The following is an 18,053-nucleotide window of genomic DNA, read 5'->3' as shown; positions in this document are numbered from 1 at the left end:
GGAGAACTCAGACCCCCACTTCCTCTGCCACACATGTGGTCATAGAGGAGAAACAGCAGGGGGCTGAGCTGCAGCTCTCTGAGGAAGAAACAGGAGTGATGCCTCAGGGAAGGTAGAGCAGGTGCTTCCTGAGGCCAGTGATGGGCCCCACTGGAGTTACCAGTAATGAAGTAAAATAAGGTACAAAAGGCCAATTAGAAATTACAGATTTACTGATTCCTTTACTGAAAGCACTGCCAGTCCACCTTATTGTCTAGCATAACTACACCTTCCTACCTGGAACAGAGTGACCTGTCATTTCTGTCTACTCACTGGATTCTGTTATAACATTTAAACATTTCTGACAATAAAGTATTACATGTCAAATCAGATAATAAATAAGATAATGTCTGATTTTATAGAGACAAGGTGTCTCTGAATTTGAGAGACAGGTGAGTTTGAGAGACAGGTCTCTCAAACTTGGTCTACAGAGTGAGTCTAAAAGCAGCCATGACTACACAGAGAAACCCTGTCTCAAAAGAAACAGAGAGAGAGAACAGAAAGAGAAATAGAGATAGACTGTCTTGGAACCAAACATGGGTTCTCTGTAAAAGTAACAAGTGTTCTTAACAATCTCTTAACAAGTGTTCTTAACATCTCTCAAAGTCCTGAATATTTATTTTACACATTAAAAAAAATAACACTCAGAGAACTGTAAGATAAAGAATAATACAGAAAGGGGTAGAATGGAAAGTAAGAATACTTTCTGACTCACTTTACAGATATAATAAAAGATTTAATAAAATTTTAGAGCTGTTTGGAAATATATTTCCTCCAGATTTATTGAGGTATAAATTGACCAATTAAAAGTATATATTTATGTTAAGCCAACACAAGTATCAAGGTGAGATTTTTATACACATATGGAATACTAAATGACTGTCAAAGTCAAATTAATATATCCATGAGTCCTTAATGTTTCTGCAAATATAATTTTAACAATCCTAGCCATAGGAGGCAGAGGCAGACAGATCTCTGTGAGTTCCAGGTAGGCCCGGGCCACATATTCAGTTCTAGGCTATCAAAGGCTACCTAGTGAAAACCTGTCTCTAAACAACAAAATGGAAAAACAAAGGAAACCTTAAGACCATTACAGCACATGCAAACTTTTCAAAAGCCTCTGGAATGAAAGCAGTTTTCTCTAAGCCCATTTCCCCCCTCACATTGGCAATGAATGAGAGATGACAGCAAGCATGGCCACACCAAGGCTGGCGAACATACAAAAGCCCTGCAATGACTAAGCATCTCCTGGAAAGCCAGCTGCATCCTGTGGTGAAATTGACTCTTGCTTCATCATGTGTGGGACAGATGCAATACTAAAACCATCTGTTTCTTACCTCCATCAAATACTCCTTACATGTTCTGGCTTTTATACACTGATGTTCTTTTCCCCAGCCCATTCCTGTTGACCTTGCAATGGAGTGGTCTCTGCATGAACTTGACAAAAGCTGTAATCTTTAGACAGGAGGACCATACAAGGCCTGCCAAGGCACTGTTCATCATTGCTGCTAAGTTTAGTGAGGAACAGGCAGGCTTCTAGAAAATTATCAGCAGCCTACACCTTTAATAAATATGATTTCACATGATGGTTAGTTATGCCTTTATTTTTTTAACTTTTATTAATTACACTTAAATCACTTTGTATCCTCCATAAATCCCCTCCCTCCTCCCCTCTAATCCTACCTCACCCTTTTTCACACATGCCTCTCCCCAAGTCCACTGATAGGGGAGGTCCCCTCTCCTCCCTTCTGATCCTAGTCTATTAGGTCTCATCAGGAGTGGCTGCACTGTCATCTTCTGTGGCCTGGTAAGGCTCCTCCCCCCTCAGGGGGAGGTGATCAAAGAGCAGGCTGATCAGTTAAGACAAGATCTTGCTATATAACACAGGCTGCTCTGAACTTCTTGATTCTCCCACTCAGTCTCCTAAATGCTGAAAGTACAGAGGAGTACCACCTTGCTTAGCTACAGTAAAATGTTTTAGGAAATCAGATATTTAAAACTGTCAGTAGCCTTCACCTGCATCCTTCACTTCTGAATGACAGGAGAGAATGGCAGTACCCATTTCCAGAAGATAGTCAAGCGTTTGCACTGAGGGTGTCTTTCCTTCATAGCATTCATCACTTTCATGTCCTCTTCATCCAGGAGCCAGCTGAGCATCCCGAGCCAGATGAGGCTGGGCAGTCTCATCACACACTGGCTCAGAGCCTTGACAGTGGTGGCCTGAACTTGGATGCATTCTGAGAGATTCCTGCTGATGTTCAGCTCTTGCAGGTTTGGCAGGTTGTCGAGGACTTGAAAGAAATGTCTGTATCCTTCCTCTGTAATGTTATGATTTACTGAAAGATTTAAGTTCTCAAGTTTCTGGAAGCCTCCACTGGTTGCTACCTTGGCTAGAAAACAAAACATTTATGAAATCAGACTCCTGAGGCTGTCAATAATGGTGACAAGTTACTGGTACTACTCCCAACCCTGACAATGAAAGTAGGAAATGGTCAACATGATGTTTTAGAGGTCATTCTTTGAAAGCACCAAACAGCTGCCTGGCCGATAGGGAATGACCTTGCCAAACTGCAAAGGGGAAACAGAAACCAGGAGGAAGTGCCAATACTGGTAAAAAAGAAACAAACAAACAAACAAACAAAAACACTGATCTACCAGAAAGATCTTACAACTCTACATGTGCTTTGCACATAGCTTGAAGATATAAAAGAAAACTAGAGCCATAAGGGAGGTAGACAGGTGGCAGAGATCAATAGATTGAATGACTTACTGATTGATTGAATGACTGATTGACTTTTGTGGTGCTTGGGCATGACCTCAGGGCTTCACACAATCTAAATGAGTACTGCTGAGTACATCTCCAGTTTCACACCTGGAGATTTAAACATACCCTCTGGAAGTAATTATGGTGTAAATAATGGAATTTATCTCACATGGAATCATGTCCTTAGCTCCTCTTTTAAGGGTTAATCATGTGGGGCAGGTCAGGGACCTGGCTAGGAGACCACCTTTAGGAAGATGGGTTCACCTTAAGATAATGTGTTTTTCTTCTTAGAATTTTTGAACCCTAGTGCAGTATCCATGAGCCAAGTGGAATCTATCTGGCTTCTGAGGTGCATCTCAGAAAGGTAAACCATTTCTTTTTCCTCTCATGTTTTTCTTTCAGATGCTGGTCAATCTGAAAGATGTTCCTCAACTCCTCAACTAAAGTGGTGCAGGATATTTGATTCCATTATGAACCCCATAATTGTGAACTATAAAACCCTGTTTCTTATCTCGTTTGGTTGAGCTGACAGTAGCAGGCCTGACCCACACCTCCCAAAAGTTACCATTGGGCATAACAAGCCCTATCACACACCTTAAGTCCAAGAATTTTTTATTGTGAACAGGTGATTATGGTGTGGTTCACCCAGCCCTAACACACACCCTTAATTCAAGAGCTTTCTGTACATCAAATTTAATAAAGTTAACCTTATATCAAGAGGCAGAGCAATAAACCAGCTCATAGTGATTAAAGAATAGGAAGGACTTTGCATTGAGGGGTATTTAAGACAGTGTGGAGACATAGAAAGGAGCTATTACCTCAAGCTCTGGCTTTAGCTTGGGCTTCAGCTCCTCAGCTCCATGGCTTTGGGGCTTTGAACTAGCAAGCCCTCAGCCTTGGGATTTTTGGCCTTTGCTTCCTGAGCTGCCACTTGAGCTAGTAAACCTTTTGGGTTTTTTCCATCCAGACCTGAGCTGAGAAGGAATGTCAGCTGGGTCCTTTCTCTGCCTCTCGAAGCTAGTAGGTTTTCATCCTGGCAACTGGCTACTGAGTCTGTATTGGTAAAATTTTTTGGTAAAAAATTGTTTATAACAACAGTTGTCAGGGACCACCTGTGGAAACTCACCAACTTGCCTCAACTTGCCCGTTCCCTTACCTGCGGTAAACATACTGCTTGGCAGCAGCAGAGATGTGCTCACAGAACCGTGGCTTATCACAAAATGTTTCAGGCCCCTGGCCGAGAAGAATCTGTAACTTCACCCACCCTACTTCCTCATCCTAAACCCTTTATAAAAGCTTATTTTGCTCAGTAAAGTTAGTCCTTGACAAGCACCTGTTTGCTTGGACTCCTTCTTTTCCCTCATCCATCTTTTTATTTTATTTTATTTTTATCAGTTTCATTTTATTAACTCTGTATCCCAGCCGTGTCCTGATCCCTCATTCCCTCCCAGTCCCTCCCTCCCTCCCTCATCTCCACCGTGCCCCTTTCCAAGTCCACTGATAGGGGGGACCTCCTCCCCATTCATCTGATCCTGTTTTATCAGGTATCTTCAGGACTGGCTGCAAAGCCCTCCTCTGTGGCCTAACAGGACTGCTCCTCCCTTCGGGGGTTAGGAGACCAAAGAGCCAGTCATTGAGTTCCTGTTAGAAATAGTCCCTGTTCCCCTCACTTTGGGAAACCAATTGGTTACTGAGCTACCACAGGCTACATCTGAGTGGAGGTTCTAGGTTATATCCATACATGGTCCTTGGTTGAATGTCAGTCTCAGAAAAGACTCTGTGCCCAGATATATTTGGTCCTTGTGGAGCTCCTATCCTTTCCCCATCAGACTAACTCCCCTTCTTTCTTATGATTCCCTGTACTCTGCCAAAGGTTTGGTCATGAGTCTTTGCTTTGAAAACACTGCTAGTTAGAGTCTTTCAGATGCGCTCAGTAGACTCCTGTCATACGTTCAATGCACATCCCATCTGTCTTTCTAAACAAGGATTGATCATCTTACCCCATGTCCGCTCAATTGATTATCTTTTTTAGGTGTATAGATTTCATTATGTTTATCATATCTTATAGGTCTATATAAGTGAGTATATCCCATGTTTGTCTTTCTCCTTCTGCCAGAACCTGGAAACAACCCAGATGTCCATCAGCGGTGGAATGGGTACAGAAATTGTGGTATTTTTATACAATGGAATACTACTCAGCAATCAAAAAGGAGGAAATCATGAAATTTGCAGGCAAATGGTGGGATCTAGAAAAGATCATTTTGAGTGAAATAGCTCTCATCCATCTTTTCACAGGATCAGATCCTCTTCTATCCCCCAAATAACAAGCTCCGCTGGCCGGGGCAAACAGTAAAGCTTTGGATTTTATTACCCATGAGAATCATCAGAGTACCCAAACTACAAGGGATTGAGAATATTTACTAGGGACAGAATGTCAACCAACCTCTGTTGAAGGTAAAAGCTACCACAAAACCATGGAGACTTTTGCTCCTGTTTCTTTGTTTGTGATCAGTCTCCTGTGACCCAACCTGGCGTTGAACTTGCTATTTAGACAAGGAACCCTTGAACCTCTCAAGTGTAGACTTACAAGCATGTGCCACATCTAAGCAAAAAACATGGTTTAATCAATATTTGTAAGGTATCTCAGAAATTCCATCCCCAGAAATACCCAAATGTGTATATTTTATAAGAATGCTCTTAGAAGCACTTCTCAGTAACCAGCTACTAGAAACAACTCAAGTACCCATTGAATAGACACACAGAGGGCACATGTGGTCAAATAATAAACAGATGCATAGCAGTGAAATCAATGCACTATGGTCATATGTATTATTCTAAAATAAGGTACAAACACAATTTTTGGTGAAAAAAGACAAAGCATTGCCTATCGTATAAAATTCCCTTATATGAAAAGTCTAGCTGTAAATAAAGCTACGGTGAGAGAGAGCAGTGCAGTGGTCATTTGTGTATGGAAGTGGAGGGCACTGTTGGAGAATGGATACAACTTGGGCTTTCGGGCACTGGGGAAGCTCTGTGCCCTAACCTGGTTCATTGCCACACTGACTTAGATAGCAAATGTTTCAGTAACATGTGCAGGAAAACGGATGCAGCTCTATATTTCAACTTGCTACAACTTGTTTACATATTGCCAGTATCCAGTTGACTAAAAGGGGATACGGTCAGGTATCTGAAGCAACAAGGGTGGAGACATAGATTTTACCAGGGTGTGGTGCAGTAGCGGAACACTGCTCTGGTGTATGTGAAGTACTGAGTTCAATCCCCAGCACTGGGAAAACAAACCACAGCCTGAATACTTCTCTACCTCCCCTCCCTTACCCCACTACCTTGACCACCTCTAAAAAAAAAAAAAAAAAAGGAGAGCATTGACCAAGATAAATCTAAATTTTCAAAAGGGCATGAGAAGCAGTAGCATGAGAGTGCAAATGAGGAATGCTTTGGAAGCCTTTCTCAGGTCTAGACATTTGCAGCAGGTAGCTCCAGGGGCACCACTGCTTACACACAGGGGAAACCTTTTCTCTGAGGGAAGCTCACCAATTTCCATCACACTGTCATCATCCAAGGTGTGGTGAAAGGCAAGAACTCAGAGACGCTGAAGCTGCAGACACTGCTGGACAATCAGTCTGGCCACTTGGTGAATCCCGTCTCCAGTGGGAAGAAGCAGTTCCTCCAGGTTCCTGAGAGAACCCAGAGCCAGTGCTGTGGGAGACACAGCAAGCCATCCTCTGTAGTTGTTCCATTATGAGCAGCTGTGACCTAGTCATTTTGCACTCTAGGAGGCCCCACCTAACAGAGGCCCTCCTCATCACTGCCCTCTCAAAGAAGAAGACAAAAGGGGTCAGTGCTCCAGGATATTTGATCACACTGTGAATCCCGGGCTTGTGTTGTTTATTAAAATATCCTGTTTCTACTTGTGGTGGGGCTCAGCCTTAGCACACACCTTTAATCCAAGAATTTGCCTGAACAGGATTAAATAAAGTCAACAAAAGTTCAAGAGGTGGAGCAAGCAACCAGTTGATAGGGAGTGAATGTAGAAAAAAATAGTAAGAAAAGGCAGAAGGATGGATAAAGAAACACATGGGAATTAGAAGGGTAAGACACTGAGTTTTGAGGGGTTTTGGAGATGGTATTGGGAAAGAGAGTTTCCCTTTGTCACATAGGTTGAGGAGGAAGGTCACATAAATGCTTTCTCTGCCTCTCTCAAACAGAAGCCATTTTACATTTTTTATCCAAGCATCTCGCTCCTGCATCTTTATTCGTGAAATTGAGTGATTAAAATTTGTATATATATATATATATATATATATATATATATATATATATAGTGCTTCAACACATGGCACAACCACATGGACAGGGAAATTATGCCAGTGCAGACAAATTGAGAAGCTATAAGATTTGTTAAGTCACCTGGAAGTTCTCCAAGAAAGAGTTAAGATGGGAAATACCATAATACAAGGTGCTAGAACCCTGCATAATCCTGCTTTAGATAGCTTTAAAACAGAAGAAGTAAATGAAAAGATAAATGACTTAACTGAGATTGACATAATTCAGATTATAATTACTACCAGCTAGCAATTAATATTTTATCCTTAATAGCCATAGTAGATTTTTGTACCCTCTCAAAGAAAAAAAAGAAAACTTAGAGATATAGGGAAAATAAAAATATCAAAAGTGGACTGATAGGATACAAGCCTTAGAATAAAAATTAGAGATACTTATAAATAAAAATGAGAACAACACTCAGACAAAGAGAGAGACATTTAGATAAGAACTTACTGTGCCACTGCATGATGAAACTGAAGAGGGGCAGCTTAAGGTTATTAGAAAACCAACCTTAGATGATATATAACTATACAAAAGATGATAGACACCCCCAATGTTCTGAGGAAGTTAAATGGAATCTTATAGGCATATTAAATTTGAGATTTAAAGAAGTAATCATTTTATTTGGTATGCATTCACCCTATGTGAAGTAAATATTAAAGTTATTGGCAACTTAGAACAGAATTATCCTTTGTCTGGAAAGATTTGGCAACAGCAATATTGGAAGCCAGTTCTCAGTTACAATGGCAAACATGGTAGAAAGAGGAAGCTAGGACTATAGAACAATGATATAAGACTAGAAGTATTAATATTTCCCAGGATCCATTGCTAGGTAAAGGTCAGTATGAAGAGTTACAAAGGTAGTTGGAATATGATAATCACACCATGACACTATGTTGCTTAGCAGCTTTAAATGTTTGGTACAAAGTTGAAGAATCAGGAAAGAGGTTGGAGTCATTTACTAAAATCTACAAAGACCAAAATATGCCTATACCGACCCTTTTGCAAAGATTGACTTCAGCTGTGAATAAAATAGTATCAGATTCACAAGTCAGACAAATTTTGATTGAATTTTTGGCTTTTGAAATGCTAATTCAGAGACAGGTGGTGTTGGTACATGTCTCTAATCCTAGCAGTCAGGAGGCTGAGGCAGGTGGATCTGTGAGTTTGAAGCCAGCCTGATCTGCAGAGTGAGTTCTAGATAGCCATGGCTACACAGAGAAATCCTTTCTCAAAAAAACCAAAACAGAAAAAATGCTAATTCAGAATGCAAAAGTGTGAGCAGTCCTTTTAAGCAGGATTGGCACCAATAGATGAATGGACCAGAAACATGGCTGATATTGGATCTCATGTTTATAATGCTGCTCTGATAGCAGAAGTAATTTCTAACAGTCTTAAGAACAATCAAAATGTGAGATGTTTTAATTGTGGTAAGCCAGGTCATTTTTAAAGGGATCGTAGACAAAGCATTCTTAGAAACTATGGGGGTGTTTTTCCCCTGGAAATTATTGAAAAGGAAATTCTCTCAGCTTTGTGGAGTATGCAAAAGGTGTGGCAAAGGATGGCACCGGACTAATGAATGAAGATCAACAAGTGAGGAAGGGGAATGGGAGAGGTGAGACTGAATATCACTATGGTGTCCTCCAAAGGACCAGCATGGTTGATGCATGACCCATACTTTGGTGGATCATGCACAGCCACCCAACACAGACTTGAAATAAGTCAATGAATGTAAACAAAAAAGGCCCAGGGAAAGGCCACTCCTCAGGCCTCATAAGACCCAGTCAGGAGGAGGCAAGTGTTCAGATTTCTGTGCTGAGTCTGAGATCTAGTCTCATCAAACAATGAGCATTTATGGGAAACACTCTTTAAAAAAGCAAGACGATGCCAATATAGGATAGAGAGCTTTCTCTTCACAGTTCTTCTCAGATTCATTGTGCATAAGGAGAGCCTGAGTTTCTCCTTGATCCGTTTTGTTTCTTTTAGGTAGAGATAACAACTCTGTGTGTGTGAATGTGTGTATGTGTACGCATGTATGTACATGTGTGCTTTGTGGGGAGATTGGATAGATGAGTCATTGTGCTAAAGTATGGGCACATTCCACAACCACAGGCTGAATTTTTAAACATTGTGTCTGTACCAAACACATACAGACTCTTCTCCCTCTTCAATATTCCCAGAAGAACACAGCAGAACATTTCTTTACAGGGCGATAGGTGTTGTAGGCAATGGAGAGATGGGTTAAAGTACATGGAGGATGTGTGGAGTCATGGGCAAACATGGCACCATTTTGTATCATAGAGGATCTTCTAGTGTTTACAGCAGCAGCAGGCTTTAGACCCAACTGCCATGGGTGTCAAGGAACAACTATACACAACTTGCTTGGTTATGGGTTCACTCTAGGAGAAGGGAGAGGAGAAGAAGATGAAAAAAAAATTAAGAAATGTTGTTTTACAAACTTACCAAACTTTCTTGATGTTTCCTTATCTGGAAAGTGTTGGACATTAAGATTCAGTATCTTCAGAGAAACAAAATTTGGCAAGACGGTGACTAGGACAGAAAAAATAAATTTTAGTTAGGTCAGACGCGTTTCCTATGAAAAAGAAGAGTACTGTTGAAATAAAGAGTATTTCAAATGTGATGAAAGGTGATATAATGTTCAGGTTGAATTACTATGACTAAGTGGAAGACACTGCTCTGAAAATGAAAGATTTAAATTGTAGACAGATGTGTTTCACTTTTGTGAAAGCCTCAATGAAGATCAAGTGTCCTCACAGTTCCCATGATAGCAGTTGCATTTTAATCCTAGAGTACTGAATGCCTGTGCACAGGAGCATCTGTAGTCAAAGTTGTCCAGTTCATACCAAATGATGTGGTTTCAAAGCATCGTCCAGAAAACTCAATCTCTCTGAGTTTCTTGCAGCAAGCAAGCACAGCCATGAGAGACTCACAATTCAACAGGAAATTACATTTCAGATGGAAGACATGAAGATTTGGAGAGTTCTGAATCAATTTCACTGCAAAAGATGAAAGAATTTTATTAATTAGAGAAGGCCACAAATTTCTATCAGAATTGGACCCTCAACATCAGTTCCAGCCACACTGATTTAACAGGCTGTGACTCGGGGGCCCAGTGCCTCTGTGACACAGTGGCACAGTATCTAGAAGTCAGACTACATTCATTGGGGTTATGCTCAGTTTCTGCAACTGACTAGTGAGCAGATGACCCGGGGCAAGTTCCTGACCCCCTCTGGAAACAGAGAACTGAAAAAGAAAACTATTTCTGTTCACTATATTTCACCCCCAGTGTCAGCATCCTGATGTCTCTATGTTTGCACCCTTTACTAACACAATAGGAATTCTGTGCAAAGTAACATAAAAAAAGAGAACAACTCTGAAACACAACTTTAAAAACATGTAAACCTATTTATTTTGTCTATGTGTATGTGGTGTGTGGAGATCATCCATGTGCCAAGCACATGTTGGGAGGTCAGGGGAAAACTGGGAGAACTCGATGTTTCCTTTCACCACACAGATCTATGGGACTGAAGCCAACAGGACTGACTTAAGCACATTTACCTTCAACTTGGAAAATGTTTTGTTTGCTTGCTTTTGTTTCTTTTCAGAAGGGGTCTCATATTGTATCTCCAACTAGCATGGAAATAACTACATTTACAGAGAGAGGCTGACTTTGATGTGATAATCTTCCTGTCTAACCCTTCCAAATGCTGTTACTATAGGCAGGAGCCTCCATACTCTAGTGACTTTTTAACATGCAAATCTGCCATGTCAGTTCCTAGCTAACATCTCCTTAGTATTCAGTGCCTTAAAAATTAAGGATCTCCACAATAGAGGACAATGCAGCCACTTTTGATGTGAACTGATAGACTAAGATCAGAAAGGGGAGGAGAACCTTCCCTATTAGTGGACTTGGGGAGTGGCATGCATGCAGAAAGGGGAGGGTGGGTGGGATCGGGAGGGGAGTAGGGAGGGGCTTATGGGGGGATACAAAATGAATAAAGTGTAATTAATTAAAAAAAAGTCAACTGAAAAAAAAATAAGGATCTGATGTTGCTTTTGTCATTTTGCTAAATGGCATGTTCTAGAAAGATGGCTGCACAGTTGTCTGTCAACAGGAGGCTGGGATAAAGAGAAATGGAGAAAATGTTCTAACTGCTTCTTGGCTATTCAAGCCAACTCAAAAGCCATGTACTCCCTTTGTAAACTTTGTGTACATTGTAAACCCACAAGGCCCCAGGCTTACAAGCAATAAAATTGTCTCAATCCCTGATCTCATCCCAACAATCAGGCCACAGAATCCCTCTACTCCTAGACCTCCCTGGAAAGCTGTGCCCCTCCAACCGCACACCATGCAACCCTACATAAACTCTGTGTTCCACCCAGTTCTCTGCTGCTTCTTGCTTGAGAAGAAGAACCCCCCCCACGTCTTCCCTCCCAATAAATCTCTTGTGCGAGGTTTGTTATGTGGTGTGGCTTGGTGGTATTCCTTGGCTCTGGACTGCCAGGATATCTTCTGGAGCACCCCGAAACCCTTTTGGCTGAGCAGAACTTTTGCTGGGGAAACCTCCCCTGCAGAAGCAGAGCTATTACACTTGCACTGGGGAAACTCTCCAGGCAGTTGGAGCAGAACTCCTGTAGGGGAAGCCTTGCCCTTCAGAGCTGCAACACCTACACTGCTCCCAGTCAGATTCCTTCACCCTCAGTAGACAGATCTGCACTTGCCACTCAGACAGCAAAAGAAGAGGACTCCACACACTGCTTTGGAGAGGAAGTGTTAGGAGTGTAAAGCTCAGGCTGTGCAGTCAAACCTTCTGTTTGGAGACACATTTCCTTAGCCCTGAGCCATCTCTGACCTCATTTCCCAAGCTGACAATCAGCAATAATCATCATACCTTCTCTCACACAGGGGCTGTGAAGACTGAGACAGCGGTTGTGAAGGGCTCAGAATAGTTCCCCACATGTTAAAGACTCGGGTAACAAATAAATCTCTGCTCTCTTAAGGAGGAAGAGCACTGTTCCCACACCTTCCCATGTGGGAACAATTCACACTGTGAAGCCCAGGGAAGGTTTAACTAATGATGGTTCTACCAATTACTAGCCAAGTAGCTTTTGCAGCTGAGACATGAGCTGGAGATCCAATCACCATCCTTACCTAGTCTGCAGAGGTCAGACTCCATGGAAGTTTGGATGGATAACTTCTCCATGTGGTGGAGGTTTGGGAACTCTCCAGGAAGGACTGAAAGCACATCTGCTTTGCCGTCTAATCTCACAGGCAGTTCTTTCAGTCCCGGGAACTTGTCCAAGTCAGCAAAGAGTTGATCTGGAAAGCAGCACATAGTTCCCATCACTCAAGGTCCCCAGTGGAAATTCTAAACTATGCTGTCATCTTTAGCCATTTTCATGCTTTCAGAATGAAATTTCTCAGACTTCCTAACATCTGTGTAGGAAGCACAGCCATGAAGATACTGCCATCTGCTGATTATAGACTATAGGAGAAGCCCTGTGCTGGTCTCTAGACTCACAAAATATATAAAATTTCCCTCAACAAACAGCATGGGAAACAACTGGTTTTGCACATGCAAAGGATTATAGTTTAATTTTTAACTCCAACTTACATAAAAATGTAACTCAGAACCTCTCCACCAACCTAATACTGTGCATCCTCTTCCAAAGTCTGTCCAGGTAACTCTTTAACCCTCCTCTCTCATCCATCCCCAAACCGCATAGATCTAGCTTGGATCCCACATCCAGTACCTAGGCCTAGTCCAGCCACCTCTGCCTGTGTCACTGCCAAACTGTAGAATTCTTTTACAATCCACCCTGCCTTCCTTTCCATCCCCAACCTTCAGCCACATCCTACACAATCTCACAATCTTCTCCAGGGTCTAGCTGGGTGAGTTTTCCTGATGCTCCCCACCTCCCACCCTCCCCAACCCCCACAAACTTGGACTAAAATGCACATCTTGCATATCAGCTCAGGCTCCGTTGTCCACCTGAGCCATATCCAACTTGTAGGCCCAATCCAACCCTCACAATCATAAAACTGATGGAATGACAAAGAAAATCCAGGATTTGAAAATAAAATTCGATAAAGATAGAAACACTGAGGAGGACTCAAGATAAATATATATAAAATTGAAAAACCCAATAACTGAACTAAAAAACTCAAAGGACAGACTTACAAGTATAATGAATCAAGGGGATGATTCAGTATGAGGACTGACTTGAAGATAAAGTACATAAAATTAGCAAAGAATATGGGGGGAAACACAGCAAAGAAACATACAGGAAATGTGGGACACCAAGAAAAGACCAAACTTTCAAATTTGAGAAATAGATGAGGGAGAAAAAGCCCGGGTCAATGACATAGACCAGCTCTCCAACAACATCATAGAAGAAAATTTGCCAAAATTAAAAAAAGACATACCCATACAGAAGATATGGGAAGCACAGAGAACGCCAAATAAAAAAGCCTGAAAAGAAACTCTTCATGGCATATTTTCTTTTAATTTCAATAATTTAATTACTAACTACACAATAATGCTGATGTCTTTTTTAACCTTTCAGGTATTGTTGTTTCTTTTCTTCTTATTTATTAAAATTTATTTACTTTGCATCCCAGCTATAGCCCCTCCTTTATCCCCTCCCAATCTAACCATCCCTCCCTCTTCTCCTTCCAAGCCCATCCCCAGCCCACTGATAGGGGAGGTCCTCCTTCCCTTCCATCTGACCCTAGCCTATCAGGTCTCATCAGGACTGGCTTTATTGTCTTCCTCTGTTGCCTGGCAAGGCTGCACCCTCTCAGGAGAAGGTGATCAGAGAGCCAGCCACTGAGTTCATGTCAGAGACAGGCCCTTTTCTCTTTACTAGGGACCCCACTTGGAGATTGAGCTGCCATAGGCTACATCTGTGCAGAGGTTCTAGGTTATTTCCATGAATGGTCCTTGGTTGGAGTATCAGTCTCAGAAAAGACCCCTGTGTTCAGAATTTATGGTTCTGTTGCTCTCTTGTGGAGCTCCTGACTTCTCCAGGTCTTCCTCACCCTTCTTTAATAAGATTCCCTGCACTCTGCTTCATGGCATATTTTAATGAAAACATTAAGTATACAAAAAATTTGAAAACATCAGGAGAAGAAACACAAGTCACACATACAGGAACACCCATCAGAATAACAGCTGATTTCTCAATGGAAACACTGAATGCCAGAAAATTCTGTGTCACTGCATATCAAATCCTAAAAAACCACAACAGACAATCTAGGTTAATACTGATAGTAAAACTATCTAACATACGTGATTGGGGGGAAATTCTATGATATAAATAGCCTATGAAAACTATATCCAAAACACCAGCCTAAAGAAATTAAGGGAGACATTATTTCAGACTGAAGAGAGGGGTGAACAGAGCTAAGAGATGAAGGAATTTGAAGGTATGATTACTAAAGTACAAAGTACCACTGAGAGCACAATCAACACCAGAAATCAACAACACATCACTACAACCAACATATGCACTTTAATAATACCTTCAAATATTAATGGTCCCAATTCTCCAATCAAATGATTCAGGTTGGCTGAATGAATCAAGAAATAAAATCATGTCAGGCAGTAGTAGCACAACCTTTAATTCCAGCACTGAAGAAGCAGAGGCAGATGGATCTCTGTGAATGAGGCTAGCCTGTTCTACAGAGCAGGTTCCAAGATAACCAAGGCCAAACAAAGAAACCCTGTCTCTAAAAACATCATCATCATCATCATTATCATCATCATCATCATCATCATCATCATCATCATCATCATAATAATAATAAATTCATCTATCTATTGTTTATGAGCAACATATCTTAGATTTAAAGATAGGCACTTACTAACTTCCCCTTCTTTCATACAATTCCCTGCACTCTGCCCAAGGTTTGGTTATGAGTCTCAGCATCTGCTTTGATACACTGCTAGATAGTCTTTCAGAGCCCCTCTGTGATAGTTTCCTGTCCTGTTTCTTGTTTTCTCCTACATCCAATGTCCATCCCATTTGTCTTTCTAAGTAAGGATTCATCAACTTACCCTGGTTCCCCTTTTTTGTTTATCTTCTTTAGGTATATAGATTTCAGTATGTTTATCCTATCTTATAGGTCTATATAAGTGAATATATACCGTGTGTGTTTCTACTTTTGGGATACCTCACTCAGGATACCTCACTCATTTCTAGGTCCCACCATTTGCCTGCAAATTTCATGATTTCCTCATTTTTAATTGCTGAGTAGTATTCCATTGTGTAAAAGTCCCACAATTTCTCTATCCATTCCTCAACTGAGGGACATCTAGGTTGTTTCCAGGTTCTGGCTCTTACAAATAAAGCTGCTACAAACATGGTTGAGCAAATGTCCTTGTTTTGTACTTGAGCATCTTTTGGATATATGCCTAGGAGTGGTATAGCTGGGTCTTGAGGAATCACTATTCCTAATTGTATGAGAGGACAGGAGCTCCACAAGGACCAAATACATCAGGGGACAGGGGTCTTTTATGAGACTATTTCTCCAGCCAAGAACCATGTATGGAAATAGCCTAGAACCCCTCCTCAGATATAGCCCAAGGTAGCTCAGTATCCAAATGTGTACCCTAGTAAGGGGAAGAGGAACTATTTCTGACATGAACTCAATGGCTGGCTTTTCATCCCCCTGCCCCCCCAAAGGGAGGAGCAGACTTGCTAGGTCACAGAAGAGGACATTGCAGCCATTCCTGAAGAGACCTAATAAGCTAGGGGCAGATGGAAGGGGATTAGGTCCTCCCCTATCAGTGCCCTATCAGTGGACTTGGAAAGGGGCAGGGAGGAGATGAGAAAGGGATGGCAGGATTGGGAGGGAATGAGGGATGGGGCTACAGCTGGGATACAAAGTAAATAACCTGTGATTAATATAAAAAAATAAAAATTATTATTAAAAAAGAAAAAAGCTTCTATGAATATTAAAAAATAAAGATAGGCACTTATATAGAGTAAAGGATACACAAAATACTCCAATTAAATGACAGTAGGAGTCAAGAAGCATTGTTATGCTAATATCTGACAAAATAAACTTTAAACAAAAATGATGTAGAGGAAATGAGGAAAAATACTTCACTCTAATCAGAAAACAGCTAACCAAAACACATTATTATTGTAAACATATATGCACCAAATTCTGATGCATCCAATTGTATAAAAAGTGTACTACTGGAATTAAAGACACATACTAACACCAACGCATTGGTATTAGCTGATTTCAATACCCTTGTCTCGCCAATAGAATAAAAAGTAAGCATAGAAAAATCAGCTTTAAATGACATCATCTATGAAATGAACTTAACAGATGCCTATAGAATATTACACCCAAACACCAAAGAACATACAGTCTACTAAGCTACGCACACAAGCTTCTCTAAAATAGATCATATTCTGAGACACAAAACAAATCTGTACAAATTCTGAAAGATTTAAATAACTCAGTGTATCCAGTATGGTCATAATATAATATATAAAACTTAAAATCAACACATCTCTAGTAAATACACATAGTATGGAGATTAAACACATTACTGAATGATGAATGGGTCAAAGAGAAAATCAAGACAGAAATGAAAGAGAATAACTATAACTAAATAAATACAACACAACACAAAAATCTAGAGACACATTAAATATAATCCTACATGACAATTTTATAGCTCTAAGTACTACATTAAAAAAAAAAGCAGATAAAGTACAGATCAATGACTTAATGGTACAACTCAAACATTTGGAAAAATGAAAAGAAACCAAACCCAGATCCAGTTAATGGCAAAAAATAGTAAAACTCAAAGTGGAAATTAATGAACTAAAATAAAACAACACCAGGAATCAACAAATAAGAATTGTGGCTTTTTTGAGAAAATAAACAAGATTGACAGGCCCTTGGCCCAACTAAACAAGTAAGGCAATCCAAACCTAGAAATACAACTGTCACCTGAGGTTCCTGGCTCAAAATCTCAGATATGAGTATATAGTCTGGAATAGCAGCAAAAAACAGGGGGGAAAGGCCATTGTGAGGAGAGCAATAGAAAGAGAAATAGCAACAGAGGGGAAATAGCAGGGTTCAAGATGTAAAAGAGTAAATAGGAAAAACAGAGGACTTTAAACACAGAGGAGAGGAAGGAGACAAATAGAGAAGGAGGATGGAGGGACTATTAACTATCTACTTAAATATACCTATGATACATTTAAGTAACATATAAATCTATACATACATATATAAATACCATAGAAATATACATAATTTAAATGAAAATTTCCCATCCGTGCTGACAATGCTCCACCCAAAAGCACTAGGTTATCTATCAAAAATCCTGACACCAGGCATGAGAAGCCCTCTTTTTGTGTTGTCAGTCAGGATTGTCTAAGAAGCTCCCAAAACATTAAAGACTATTTCTGATGGCATTGTTTGCCTTCCAGAGGTGGATGATATATCTCTATTGCTGAAGAGAACATGCGCTTCAGACACAGGACCTTAAGATGTGAGCTGGAACTGACCTGAGAGCCTCCTCCCTGAGGACTAGCTTTTGTTGTACCAGAAGGCAGCATGCAAGCTTCCAATGGAGGGAAGCAACCAATTCTTCACAGCTATGGTATCTATGAACCACAGCAATGACCAGCATGACACAATACCTCTAACGGTGTAATGGTGGCGTTTATACCTTAATGGTAACCAACCATCTCTAATTGGACATAAGTCCCACTCAACAAGAGGGAAGACATGACTGGTACTGGAAACCTAGCCAAGTTCTCAGGGCTTGCAAAGCTTGGATGTTGAAGAACAACCTCCACTGTACTAAACTACTGTACTAAACCAGCATAATCCCTAACTACATTCTACATA

The 18,053-nt window shown here is 40.8% G+C and overlaps 1 pseudogene; it reads right to left on the bottom strand.

The window, feature by feature from the left end:
* Positions 1–1,766: 1,766 nt before the first annotated feature.
* LOC132654528 (baculoviral IAP repeat-containing protein 1a-like) overlaps positions 1,767–18,053 on the bottom strand; it is a 58,497-nt pseudogene continuing 42,210 nt past the window's right edge.

The sequence above is a fragment of the Meriones unguiculatus genome, chromosome 6, assembly GCF_030254825.1.
Source record: "Meriones unguiculatus strain TT.TT164.6M chromosome 6, Bangor_MerUng_6.1, whole genome shotgun sequence".
In the NCBI taxonomy this organism is placed as follows: Eukaryota; Metazoa; Chordata; class Mammalia; order Rodentia; family Muridae; genus Meriones; species Meriones unguiculatus.
This window is presented reverse-complemented; position numbering and strand designations above follow the sequence as displayed.